The following is a 12803-nucleotide window of genomic DNA, read 5'->3' on the forward strand; positions in this document are numbered from 1 at the left end:
ACAATTTTACTTACATTTGGACTTTAAAAAGTGTATAAATGTGTGTGGGGAAATTACAGATGGGAAATAAATCGATATGTTTATCAAAAGTAATGAAAATGAATGTAAACAAAAAACCTAGTACCCAGCAATATGATACAGCCTTATTCGTACTAATATCAAGTTTAATAATCTAAATTATAAATGCGAAAGCCCTACTTAGATAAGCTCTACATAAGTTAGTGTAGGTATATACAGATGTATACAAGTGAACACGCAAGCAAAGAAGAAAAATCGAAATTTGGTTCGTAGCAAAATAAATAACATTTATTTTTCCTTTTACTTTATCTTTTACAGCCTGGTAGAGATCGCTGTTAAGCGATTAGATCGCCATATTAATACAGTAGGTATCCCAGCCTTATATCTTATCACACACATCTTAACACAAAACATCAACCAAAAATATATCTCCAGTTATTCCTCAGACTCAGAAGCGACTCAATATAAGAGATGAGCCACAAGAAAAATGATCTCCGAAATTGGCTCAGTGTACCCGAGACGACTGGACGTATCAAATGGTTTTTTATCAAAGTCCGGAGCGTTTAATTGCCGGCACGCCCACACGTCAGAGCGACAGAAATGGGTCAAGTTTTTACTTTGAAAATGGTTAGGAATTTAGATATACCCTTTTTCTTATTTATGTGTATACAGAAGATTAGAATTAGGTTATCTTTTTAAGTAATGTAACGCCTTCGAGTTTTGGCAGGCCTTCTTTTTAAAACTGAAAATGTAGACTATACGATAGAACGAAATAAACGTTCAATATCTCTACACGATTTTTATTTTATTTATAAATAGCACAGAAAATAAAAAAAAATCACAAATATACAACTATAATCTACACAAACCACTGATATAAAACATTCAGACTACTTTAAGATCGTAATAATTGTGCTCAACATTTCAGTTTTTCTATCACCACATTAAAGCTATTTTTTATTCACCTATGTGATATAATATTCTCTAATTAAATTTTTATAATTAACATTTAAGGGCCCGTAGACAAAGTAACAATTAAAAAACGATAACGAAGTTAGAAAAGGAAAAATGTATGGGATTGACATTAGATAGACCACGTGATCTAACGCGGCGTATGTCAATCCCATACATTTTTGCCTTTTCTAACTTCGTTATCGTTTTTTAATTGTTACTTTGTCTAAGGCCCAAGGTTTTCCATACTTATAAAACACATTTACACGAACACAACAACGTGTTATGACCAATACACCGGAGCACACAAGCACAGGCAATATAATACCATGGAATACACACAAGCTAGGCTAGAGAGAAATTTCGGTCTCTCTGTAAACACATGCTTCTGTTAAATTACTGGTTCAAGCCATTTGTGTAAGCGGCTTGTGTGTCTTAGCTCAAGCTTGGGGCTATTCCAGACCAATATTACTGGACAGGAATGGTTACGAATTACCCCTGTATTCTGCTATGCGTTCAGCACACCTGTTACTTTGTAAACGAAAATTATAATGCCATAAATTTAGTTTAGGCTTTGAGGGATATAGATATAGTTATTAATTCAGTTCATTCAATATTTTTCAATATGTATGGTGAGATTTTTGAATGCTAAATATATTTTTTCACAATTTTGCTATTAGTAACAATTTACTCAATTGAGTACATATTTCCTTCTTATTCTCGTGTCAGTTTACAATACAATCCATTTTTATATGAACATTTTTTTTAAATAAAGTTCATATATTATGACCACCAATATAATACATCTAAATTCTAATTCCCACATAGAATTTTGCAGCTAGATGCGCGAATTATTAATAGTACACATTTCCTGACTTACGCTAAAGTCCGTGTGCTCTGTTGAGAGCTTATTGCCATAATCCCGGAATTATTCCAAACTCGGAATTGGGAAATTCCACGAGAAACGCTAAATATTCACTACTAACTTAATACCCTCTAAATATGCACCTATCGATATGAAAATAAATTTCTATGGATATAAATAAATTCGAAGTATGAAATAAAGTGTGTTTAGTACGACTAGCAGCTTTGTTTAAACTTTAGTATGAAAGTGTGTGTTAGGAACCTATTTTAATAATAAAACAACTATTAAAAAATCATCTGTTTATTTCGGAAAACCTACGAAATTGCTTGAACTATACGACAAGCAGATAGCTCATCTTATAACATACCTATAACCCTATTTACTTTATTGTAGTAAAGAAATTTACAATACAACACTATATAATTTAACGCTAAAATCTATAAAGGAACATCGGCTCTTATAGGATGTAGAGTCTCAAAATATAAAAAACTGTCGACTTATAAGATAGTGACTTGAAGTAAACTCTCTGATTCTTAAGTAAACTTCCTAGTTCCTACTAGCCTTTAACAATGTTTATACGTAAAAAACTACTCAAGGGACTACAACGGAAACTTAATGGTTGCTTTCCATTAGCTTGTGTAGTAATAACGACGCAATGTTAAGCCTCAATGGTGGAGCAATGTATTCGTTCATTGCCTAGAATTACGTTGATGGAACACTGCTAAATAATTATGTTTATTTCTGTGGCATTTTACTGTTTTAATGTCAACTTCTTATGTATAAGATAAAAATTGCCGTAGTAAATTTACTTTATACATATATCTACATTAATAGGAATATGCATTACGATTATTTTTTAATAAAAAATAACATGAATATTATAATATAATCATGTTATTGAGCTCATTCGCTATAAAAATTAAGAAATAAATATTTACGATGAAAACGGAAATTAAAAATAAAAATATTTCTTAGGGCCGATTTTTCAATGCCCAGATAAACAGCTAGATAAACTTTATTCTTCAGTTAACAAAATATTCAATTTTTCAATAGACGAATAAGACTTATCTATCCAATAACTACGTTATTTGAGGAATAAATCTATTTGCCGCTCCAACGGCCAGATAGCGCGCTATTCGACTGTTAGGCGTTTGAGTTGACAATAGTCTAAGATCCCACCGCAGGATCAGTGCGTTCATCGGTTTTTTGCTGAAAACCGTATTTTTATGTATATTTATAATTAGGAGAATATATATCGACTAGGTTGCCAGTCAAAATTTGGCCGCAAGCATGTTTAATTAAAATTTTTCTAATCGATTTTTGGGAAAAAAAATCGTTCACTTGTTTTTTGAATAAAATGTAGTCTACAGCACGTCAAATGATATAAAAATTCTAAAAAATCGCGGTTGCCGCTTTTCACCTGGCCGCAACATCTTGGCAGCCTGGTGCAAACAGGTATGGTTTCGATTCATTTTTACGTTCATAACGCACATTTATGAATCATATATCAAATTTAAGCTAATTTTTTTCTATTTATTATCATATATGGTTGCCTAATTAAATCCCGCCGCAAATAAGGGTTGCTGGCTTTTAAAAATTATAAATATAGGATTAGTGCGTTCATCGTTTTTTGCTGAAAACCGAATTTTTATGTATATTTATAATTAGGAGAATATATATCGACTAGGTCGCCAGTCAAAATTTGGCCGCAAGCATGTTTAATTAAAATTTTTCTAATCGGTTTATGGGATAAAAATTCGTTCACTTATTTTTTGAATAAAATGTAGTCTACATCACGTCAAATGATATAAAAATTCTAAAAAATCACGGTTGCCGCTTTTCACCTGGCCGCAACATCTTGGCAGCCTGGTGCAAACAGGTATGATTTCGATTCATTTTTACGTTCATAACGCACATTTATGAATCATATATCAAATTAAAGCTAATTTTTTTCTATTTATTATCATATTATATGGTTGCCTAATTAAATCCGGCCGCAAATAAGGGTTGCCGGCTGTTAAAGATGTTGAATATTTAAGGTTGAGTGTAAACATGCTTGCGGCCAAATTTTGACTGGCAACCTAGTCGATATATATTCTCCTAATTATAAATACATATACATAAAAATTCGGTTTTCAGCAAAAAACCGATGAACGCACTAATCCTATATGTATTTATAATTTTTATAAGCCGGCAACCCTTATTTGCGGCCGGATTTAATTAGGCAACCATATATGATAATAAATAGAAAAAAATTAGCTTTAATTTGATATATGATTCATAAATGTGCGTTATGAACGTAAAAATAAATCGAAATCACACCTGTTTGCACCAGGCTGCCAAGATGTTGCGGCCAGGTGAAAAGCGGCAACCGTGATTTTTTAGAATTTTTATATCATTTGACGTGATGTAGACTACATTTTATTCAAAAAACAAGTGAACGAAGTTTTTTCCCAAAAATCGATTAAAAAAATTTTAATTAAACATGCTTGCGGCCAAATTTTGACTGGCAACCTAGTCGATATATATTCTCCTAATTATAAATATACATAAAAATTCGGTTTTCAGCAAAAACCCAATGAACGCACTGATCCTGCAGCCGGATCTCGTACTACAACTGACGCGTCAAATTTGAGATATTTTCGTATGTCATAACATAGAGCGTAGAATTATTAACAATTAAACCTCTTTCTATATAATTATTATCAATTAAAATCATATTGAAATTGATGTTTTTGATAGTACTGATGACCATGCCATTGAAAATTTGCCGAACACTGCCTTTAAGTATGTCGTTTCCATCGTAAAATATATAAATTGAAACACAAATTTAACCAAACTCTTTACTCGAATCAAAACAACAATCAACAATCATAGAAGACAAGTGCACTCCTGACGTGAGTCATAATGACGGTTGTTGACAAATTGCAAGATTTGACTCTATCCCGCTCTAACCTGACTAATTTAATATGTTTGTTTCGCCACTCCGAGAGCAGTGCTGCCAATATGGAAATATTTGGTCAGATAGTTATTCATCAAATAAATCACGATTGAAAAATAGGCGAGCCGTAATGAGTTAGATAAATAATTGAATAAATCTATTCGAGGGGTAGTTATTAGACTGTTTATCTCGCGATTGAAAAATCGTCCCTTAATTATATAAAACGTTATTGTACGATCTCCATCGAAATGAAAAAGAATAATATTCACGACTCTTTCATTATTCACAGACAACCCGTATTTTTCTTCTGTTTGAATATTTAGTTAAATTAAAACCATTTAAATATTCATTTTTTTAACGTTAAAAACCAAAGTCATTGTTTTCAAAATTCAATCCTCAATGAATTATAAAAGGAAGCATACCTACAACATTGATTTACTTGAATAGGGCGACTCAATGGCATAACGTCTTTATACAGACTTTTAATGGTGCTTTTTTTACTATTTTTACCAAAACTTTTATTTTGTCTTGACCGAGAATCAAACCTAGTATCCTTTAGTTCTACATACATACTAGCTTTCCTTATAAACGGCCAATTAATTTCCACAGCACTTTCTTATCATAACCATCTATTTAATTATCCTTACAACGTTTATTATTTAGTTAAAAGCTTTTCCAACATTAAGAAGTCTAATTACCGCAAATTCACTGCCTAAACCCTTTTTCCATGTTTACCAACAGAGGCGGAAACGCGGAAATATAATTGCGCGGAATTATTCAAAAGTTTCCATTTCCGAGGAACCTTGACCCGTTTCCGCGCCTCTGCATTGTCTCTCCACGATTATACGATACACAAACGTCGAGATTTAGACATGAAACTTTTTGTGGCAATAGAAATGGAGACACGTGCTAAATAAAAAAGAAAGAATGAATTAGAATGAATTCACGTAGAGTCAGGCTATTAATAAATTTATTATAGTTAAACAAAATATAAATAATTGTAGATAATTATTTTAATAAATAAAGTTAATATTTTTTTTGTATATTTTTATAGTATACTTAGATATAGTATACTTGGATATAGATGGGAGTGTTATACCAAAATCAACCATTTTTCATTTCTCATTAATGATACTAGTATAGGAGGACAATATAATAACAGATTTTACAATGAAACAATATTTATTAGCTCCAATTGAAAATATATACCTACGTAATCGAAAACATACAATTAATGCTTTACAGATGAAAAATTTACAGTAAGTTAAGGTAATTATAGCTATATACCTCACTATTTAAAGAGACTTTTCTTGAATTTAAAAAGGGCAAACTTCACAGTAAAACACCCGAAAATTTATCGTTTCAAATTCTCTTTTCCAAAATGTCTCTCAACATTTTACACTGCAAAACTTTTATATTTCTTAAACAAGACGAATTAAAAACGTTGTTCAAAAACAAAGTTATCAGATGCTGAGATGCGGATGTCATTCGCAGATTATTTTCAACAAAGCGTAGCGACAAATTGGAGGGAACTCTGAAAAAAACATTATACAGATAAAAAATACAAAAAAGAAAATATTCGTAACATAATAGAAAAGCTGGTGTGACAAAAAGTGACTGCCGCATGGATATATCTTTATCTCTTCCAAAGAGATTATTTTATGTATTGTTAATCGTTTGTCTCCCGGAATGACCGGGTATAAAATAATAGCTTAATATTACTTGATAAATGTGTTCTAAACAGTAAAAGTAGAGTACGGTCGAGTAGTTAGTTAAGTTGTAGAAAAAAAAAACAAAACAAAACATAAAATTTTTATTCCTTAAAACAAGAGTCCCATATTCCAAAACGCTCTACAGATAAATTAAACCATTCTATGTTTTCACACACAATATTCATGTTACTACCTAATTAATAAATAATTTAGACTAGTTACTTTAACGATAAAGGCTATAAACTCTTCACCTTTCTTCAGCCAAATAAAATATAATGCTATTTCCAGCCCACTCTGAACATAAAAGACTTCACTTTGAAGTTTGAACAATATTCAAAGAGTCCGTCCTAAATTTAGTGAACAGAATTATTTTTATTACACGATAAGATATCGAAGTTTTGATAAGTATTTATATTTGTGAAATTAGGGCAAAATTGACAGGTTTTATGCAACCATTTCGAATGAATGAGTGCACAAAGTTCATAAAATTGTTCATAATTTTGTATTTTTTTTTATGATCAATTCAGTAAATTAATAAAGTTTGAGTTTGTACATAAAACACCCAAAATCATTACAGAAAGTAGAATAAGTAAAACTATGTATATTATTCAAGCACACAAAAATGAACTCTCAAGGTCCTTTTCATAACTGAACAAAATATACAGAGGTTATTGTCCCACACAGCCCTCCTTGTGGCAACAATGTAATAATTAAAACAGCGTTTCAAATAAAGCGCTTTACATAATGTTATCGCTGTAGAGAAGCGCTCGAGCGATTGAAGGTTCAGCCAGCCATTTGTAAACGTCAAGCGATCTTATCTTGTTTGCTGACTGTACCAGGTACGTAAAGCTGGCGATGAAAAATTAGCGAAATTAAAAAAAAACAACACCAGAATTTGTTGCTTATTTGTTGCTAATTAGTTGCTATAATGACGATTTTGTTGCTCAACCCGTTCGCTGAAAATTAGCAACAGTTCTAGCTTAACGTTAAGGTAGCGTGCAGAAATCGGAAAAAGGGATGGATCGTTCCAAAAATGCAGATGAATTTGTTGCTAATTTGTTGCTGCATAAAAACAGTGAAAGTTTTAAATTTTTTTCATTGGCGCCAAAAATAACACTGGCCATGTCAACTTAATTGGCGATTTTCGGTAGTGAAACATAAAAAAAAATTTGTTGCTCCTCACATCGTTCACTGGCAAAGTGTACAGAGCCAGCAACAAAATAGAAACCGGAAGTAGAGTTAATTTTGAAACCGGTTTGCTAGAAAATCGTCCACGCCAGCTTAACTGTCGATTTTCGGTAGTGAAACATAAAAAAAAAATTGTTGCTCCTCACATCGTTCACCGGCACAGTGTACAGAGCCAGCAACAAAATAGAAACCGGAAGTAGAGTTAATTTTGAAACCGGTTTGCTAAAAAATCGTCCACGCCAGCTTAACTGTCGATTTTCGGTAGTGAAACTTAAAAAAAAAAATTGTTGCTCCTCACATCGTTCACTGGCACAGTGTACAGAGCCAGCAACAAAATAGAAACCGGAAGTAGAGTTAATTTTGAAACCGGTTTGCTAGAAAATCGTCCACGCCAGCTTAACTGTCGATTTTCGGTAGTGAAACATAAAAAAAAAAATTTGTTGCTCCTCACATCGTTCACTGGCACAGTGTACAGAGCCAGCAACAAAATAGAAACCGGAGGTAGAGTTAATTTTGAAACCGGTTTGCTAGAAAATCGTCCACGCAAGCATAACTGTCGATTTTTGGTAGTGAAACATAAAAAAAATTTGTTGCTCCTCACATCGTTCACTGGCACAGTGTACAGAGCCAGCAACAAAATAGAAACCGGAGGTAGAGTTAATTTTGAAACCGGTTTGCTAGAAAATCGTCCACGCCAGCTTAACTATCGATTTTCGGTAGTGAAACATAAAAAAAATTTGTTGCTCCTCACACCGTTCACCGGCACAGTGTACAGAGCCAGCAACAAAATAGAAACCGGAAGTAGAGTTAATTTTGAAACCGGTTTGCTAGAATATCGTCCACGCCAGCTTAACTGTCGATTTTCGGTAGTGAAACATAAAAAAATAATTTGTTGCTCCTCACATCGTTCACTGGCACAGTGTACAGAGCCAGCAACAAAATAGAAACCGGAAGTAAAGTGAATTTTGAAACCGGTTTGCTAGAAAATCGTCCACGCCAGCTTAACTGTCGATTTTCGGTAGTGAAACATAAAAAAAAATTTGTTGCTCCTCACATCGTTCACTGGCACAGTGTACAGAGCCAGCAACAAAATAGAAACCGGAGGTAGAGTTAATTTTGAAACCGGTTTGCTAGAAAATCGTCCACGCCAGCTTAACTGTCGATTTTCGGTAGTGAAACATAAAAAAAAATTGTTGCTCCTCACATCGTTCACTGGCACAGTGTACAGAGCCAGCAACAAAATAGAAACCGGAGGTAGAGTTAATTTTGAAACCGGTTTGCTAGAAAATCGTCCACGCCAGCTTAACTATCGATTTTCGGTAGTGAAACATAAAAAAAATTTGTTGCTCCTCACATCGTTCACCGGCACAGTGTACAGAGCCAGCAACAAAATAGAAACCGGAAGTAGAGTTAATTTTGAAACCGGTTTGCTAGAATATCGTCCACGCCAGCTTAACTGTCGATTTTCGGTAGTGAAACATAAAAAAATAATTTGTTGCTCCTCACATCGTTCACTGGCACAGTGTACAGAGCCAGCAACAAAATAGAAACCGGAAGTAAAGTGAATTTTGAAACCGGTTTGCTAGAAAATCGTCCACGCCAGCTTAACTGTCGATTTTCGGTAGTGAAACTTAAAAAAAAAATTTGTTGCTCCTCACATCGTTCACTGGCACAGTGTACAGAGCCAGCAACAAAATAGAAACCGGAAGTAGAGTTAATTTTGAAACCGGTTTGCTAGAAAATCGTCCACGCCAGCTTAACTGTCGATTTTCGGTAGTGAAACATAAAAAAAAATTTGTTGCTCCTCACATCGTTCACTGGCACAGTGTACAGAGCCAGCAACAAAATAGAAACCGGAGGTAGAGTTAATTTTGAAACCGGTTTGCTAGAAAATCGTCCACGCCAGCTTAACTGTCGATTTTCGGTAGTGAAACATAAAAAAAAAAATTGTTGCTCCTCACATCGTTCACTGGCACAGTGTACAGAGCCAGCAACAAAATAGAAACCGGAGGTAGAGTTAATTTTGAAACCGGTTTGCTAGAAAATCGTCCACGCCAGCTTAACTATCGATTTTCGGTAGTGAAACATAAAAAAAAATTTGTTGCTCCTCACATCGTTCACCGGCACAGTGTACAGAGCCAGCAACAAAATAGAAACCGGAAGTAGAGTTAATTTTGAAACCGGTTTGCTAGAATATCGTCCTCGCCAGCTTAACTGTCGATTTTCGGTAGTGAAACATAAAAAAAAAATTTGTTGCTCCTCACATCGTTCACTGGCACAGTGTAAAGAGCCAGCAACAAAATAGAAACCGGAAGTAGAGTTAATTTTGAAACCGGTTTGCTAGAAAATCGTCCACGCCAGCTTAACTGTCGATTTTCGGTAGTGAAACTTAAAAAAAAAATTTGTTGCTCCTCACATCGTTCACTGGCACAGTGTACAGAGCCAGCAACAAAATAGAAACCGGAAGTAGAGTTAATTTTGAAACCGGTTTGCTAGAAAATCGTCCACGCCAGCTTAACTGTCGATTTTCGGTAGTGAAACATAAAAAAAAATTTGTTGCTCCTCACATCGTTCACCGGCACAGTGTACAGAGCCAGCAACAAAATAGAAACCGGAGGTAGTGTTAATTTTTAAACCGGTTTGCTAGAAAATCGTCCACGCCAGCTTAACTGTCGATTTTCGGTAGTGAAACATAAAAAAATAATTTGTTGCTCCTCACATCGTTCACTGGCACAGTGTACAGAGCCAGCAACAAAATAGAAACCGGAAGTAGAGTTAATTTTGAAACCGGCAAAAATCGACAGTTAAGCTGGCGTGGACAATTTTCTAGCAAACCGGTTTCAAAATTTACTCTACTTCTGGTTTCTATTTTGTTGCTGGCTCTGTATACTGTGCTAGTGAACGATGTGAGGAGCAACAAATTTTTTTTTTATGTTTCACTACCGAAAATCGACAGTTAAGCTGGCGTGGACGATATTCTAGCAAACCGGTTTCAAAATTAACTCTACTTCCGGTTTCTATTTTGTTGCTGGCTCTGTACACTGTGCCGGTGAACGATGTGAGGAGCAACAAATTTTTTTTTATGTTTCACTACCGAAAATCGACAGTTAAGCTGGCGTGGACGATTTTCTAGCAAACCGGTTTCAAAATTAACTCTACTTCCGGTTTCTATTTTGTTGCTGGCTCTGTACACTGTGCCAGTGAACGATGTGAGGAGCAACAAATTTTTATTTATGTTTCACTACCGAAAATCGACAGTTAAGCTGGCGTGGATGATTTTCTAGCAAACCGGTTTCAAAATTAACTCTACTTCCGGTTTCTATTTTGTTGCTGGCTCTGTACACTGTGCCAGTGAACGATGTGAGGAGCAACAAATTTTTTTTTTAAGTTTCACTACCGAAAATCGACAGTTAAGCTGGCGTGGATGATTTTCTAGCAAACCGGTTGCAAAATTAACTCTACTTCCGGTTTCTATTTTGTTGCTAGCTCTGTACACTGTGCCAGTGAACGATGTGAGGAGCAACAAATTTTTTTTTTTAAGTTTCACTACCGAAAATCGACAGTTAAGCTGGCGTGGATGATTTTCTAGCAAACCGGTTTCAAAATTAACTCTACTTTCGGTTTCTATTTTGTTGCTGGCTCTGTACACTGTGCCAGTGAACGATGTGAGGAGCAACAAATTTTTTTTTTTAGTTTCACTACCGAAAATCGACAGTTAAGCTGGCGTGGACGATTTTTTAGCAAACCGGTTTCAAAATTAACTCTACTTCCGGTTTCTATTTTGTTGCTGGCTCTGTACACTGTGCCAGTGAACGATGTGAGGAGCAACAAATTTTTTTTTATGTTTCACTACCGAAAATCGACAGTTAAGCTGGCGTGGACGATTTTCTAGCAAACCGGTTTCAAAATTAACTCTACTTCCGGTTTCTATTTTGTTGCTGGCTCTGTACACTTTGCCAGTGAACGATGTGAGGAGCAACAAATTTTTTTTTATGTTTCACTACCGAAAATCGACAGTTAAGCTGGCGTGGACGATTTTCTAGCAAACCGGTTTCAAAATTAACTCTACTTCCGGTTTCTATTTTGTTGCTGGCTCTGTACACTGTGCCGGTGAACGATGTGAGGAGCAACAAATTTTTTTTTTATGTTTCACTACCGAAAATCGACAGTTAAGCTGGCTTGGACGATTTTCTAGCAAACCGGTTTCAAAATTAACTCTACTTCCGGTTTCTATTTTGTTGCTGGCTCTGTACACTTTGCCAGTGAACGATGTGAGGAGCAACAAATTTTTTTTTATGTTTCACTACCGAAAATCGACAATTAAGTTGACATGGCCAGTGTTATTTTTGGCGCCAATGAAAAAAATTTAAAATTTTCACTGTTTTTATGCAGCAACAAATTAGCAACAAATTCATCTGCATTTTTGGAACGATCCATCCCTTTTTCCGATTTCTGCACGCTACCTTAACGTTAAGCTAGAACTGTTGCTGATTTTCAGCGAACGGGTTGAGCAACAAAATCGTCATTATAGCAACTAATTAGCAACAAATAAGCAACAAATTCTGGTGTTGTTTTTTTTTAATTTCGCTAATTTTTCATCGCCAGCTTTACGTACCTGACTGTACCTTAGAACTAGAGTGGCCTAAGTCAGAAATGTACGCTACGAAACATTGTACGGTATACAAATTTATACCCATATACATGGATATATGTATGCCTTTGGAATTGTAGACGCTGTCAGACGTTATCTAGTACCGTCAGCAAATACATTACGAGATTTTTAATCTGCATAATTTATTTTCTTTTTTATTTGATATAAAAAGGATTGTGTTTAAATTTGAATTGGACTTATTACGTAGACAAATAAGATTTAAAAAGGACGAAGTTTTCTATTCAATTATTTTTTTAAGGGCTGATTTCTCAATCCTTGGTTAAATCTTATTCATCGAATAACGTATTAAACTACCATTTCAAAAATGTATTGTAATTGTCCGTATTTGACAGTTTACAGGTGGCATTTTAATATTATGTTCGTGTAATACTTTATTGGACAGATAAATTTTAACCAAGGATTGAAAAATCGGCACTAAAACGTATTAATAATAATATACTTCCTATATATTATGTA

At 34.4% G+C, this 12803-nt stretch overlaps 1 protein-coding gene across 1 annotated transcript in view; it reads right to left on the bottom strand.

Annotated features, from left to right (window-relative positions):
• The window catches only part of cpx (synaptic transmission protein complexin), a 176343-nt gene that overhangs the window by 148167 nt on the left and 15373 nt on the right, over nt 1-12803 (bottom strand). The window lies entirely within an intron of this gene.

The sequence above is a fragment of the Colias philodice genome, chromosome 23 (assembly GCF_061535455.1).
Source record: "Colias philodice isolate Cphi_HAF_F1 chromosome 23, ilColPhil1 Martin Lab GWU primary, whole genome shotgun sequence".
Lineage (NCBI taxonomy): Eukaryota > Metazoa > Arthropoda > Insecta > Lepidoptera > Pieridae > Colias > Colias philodice.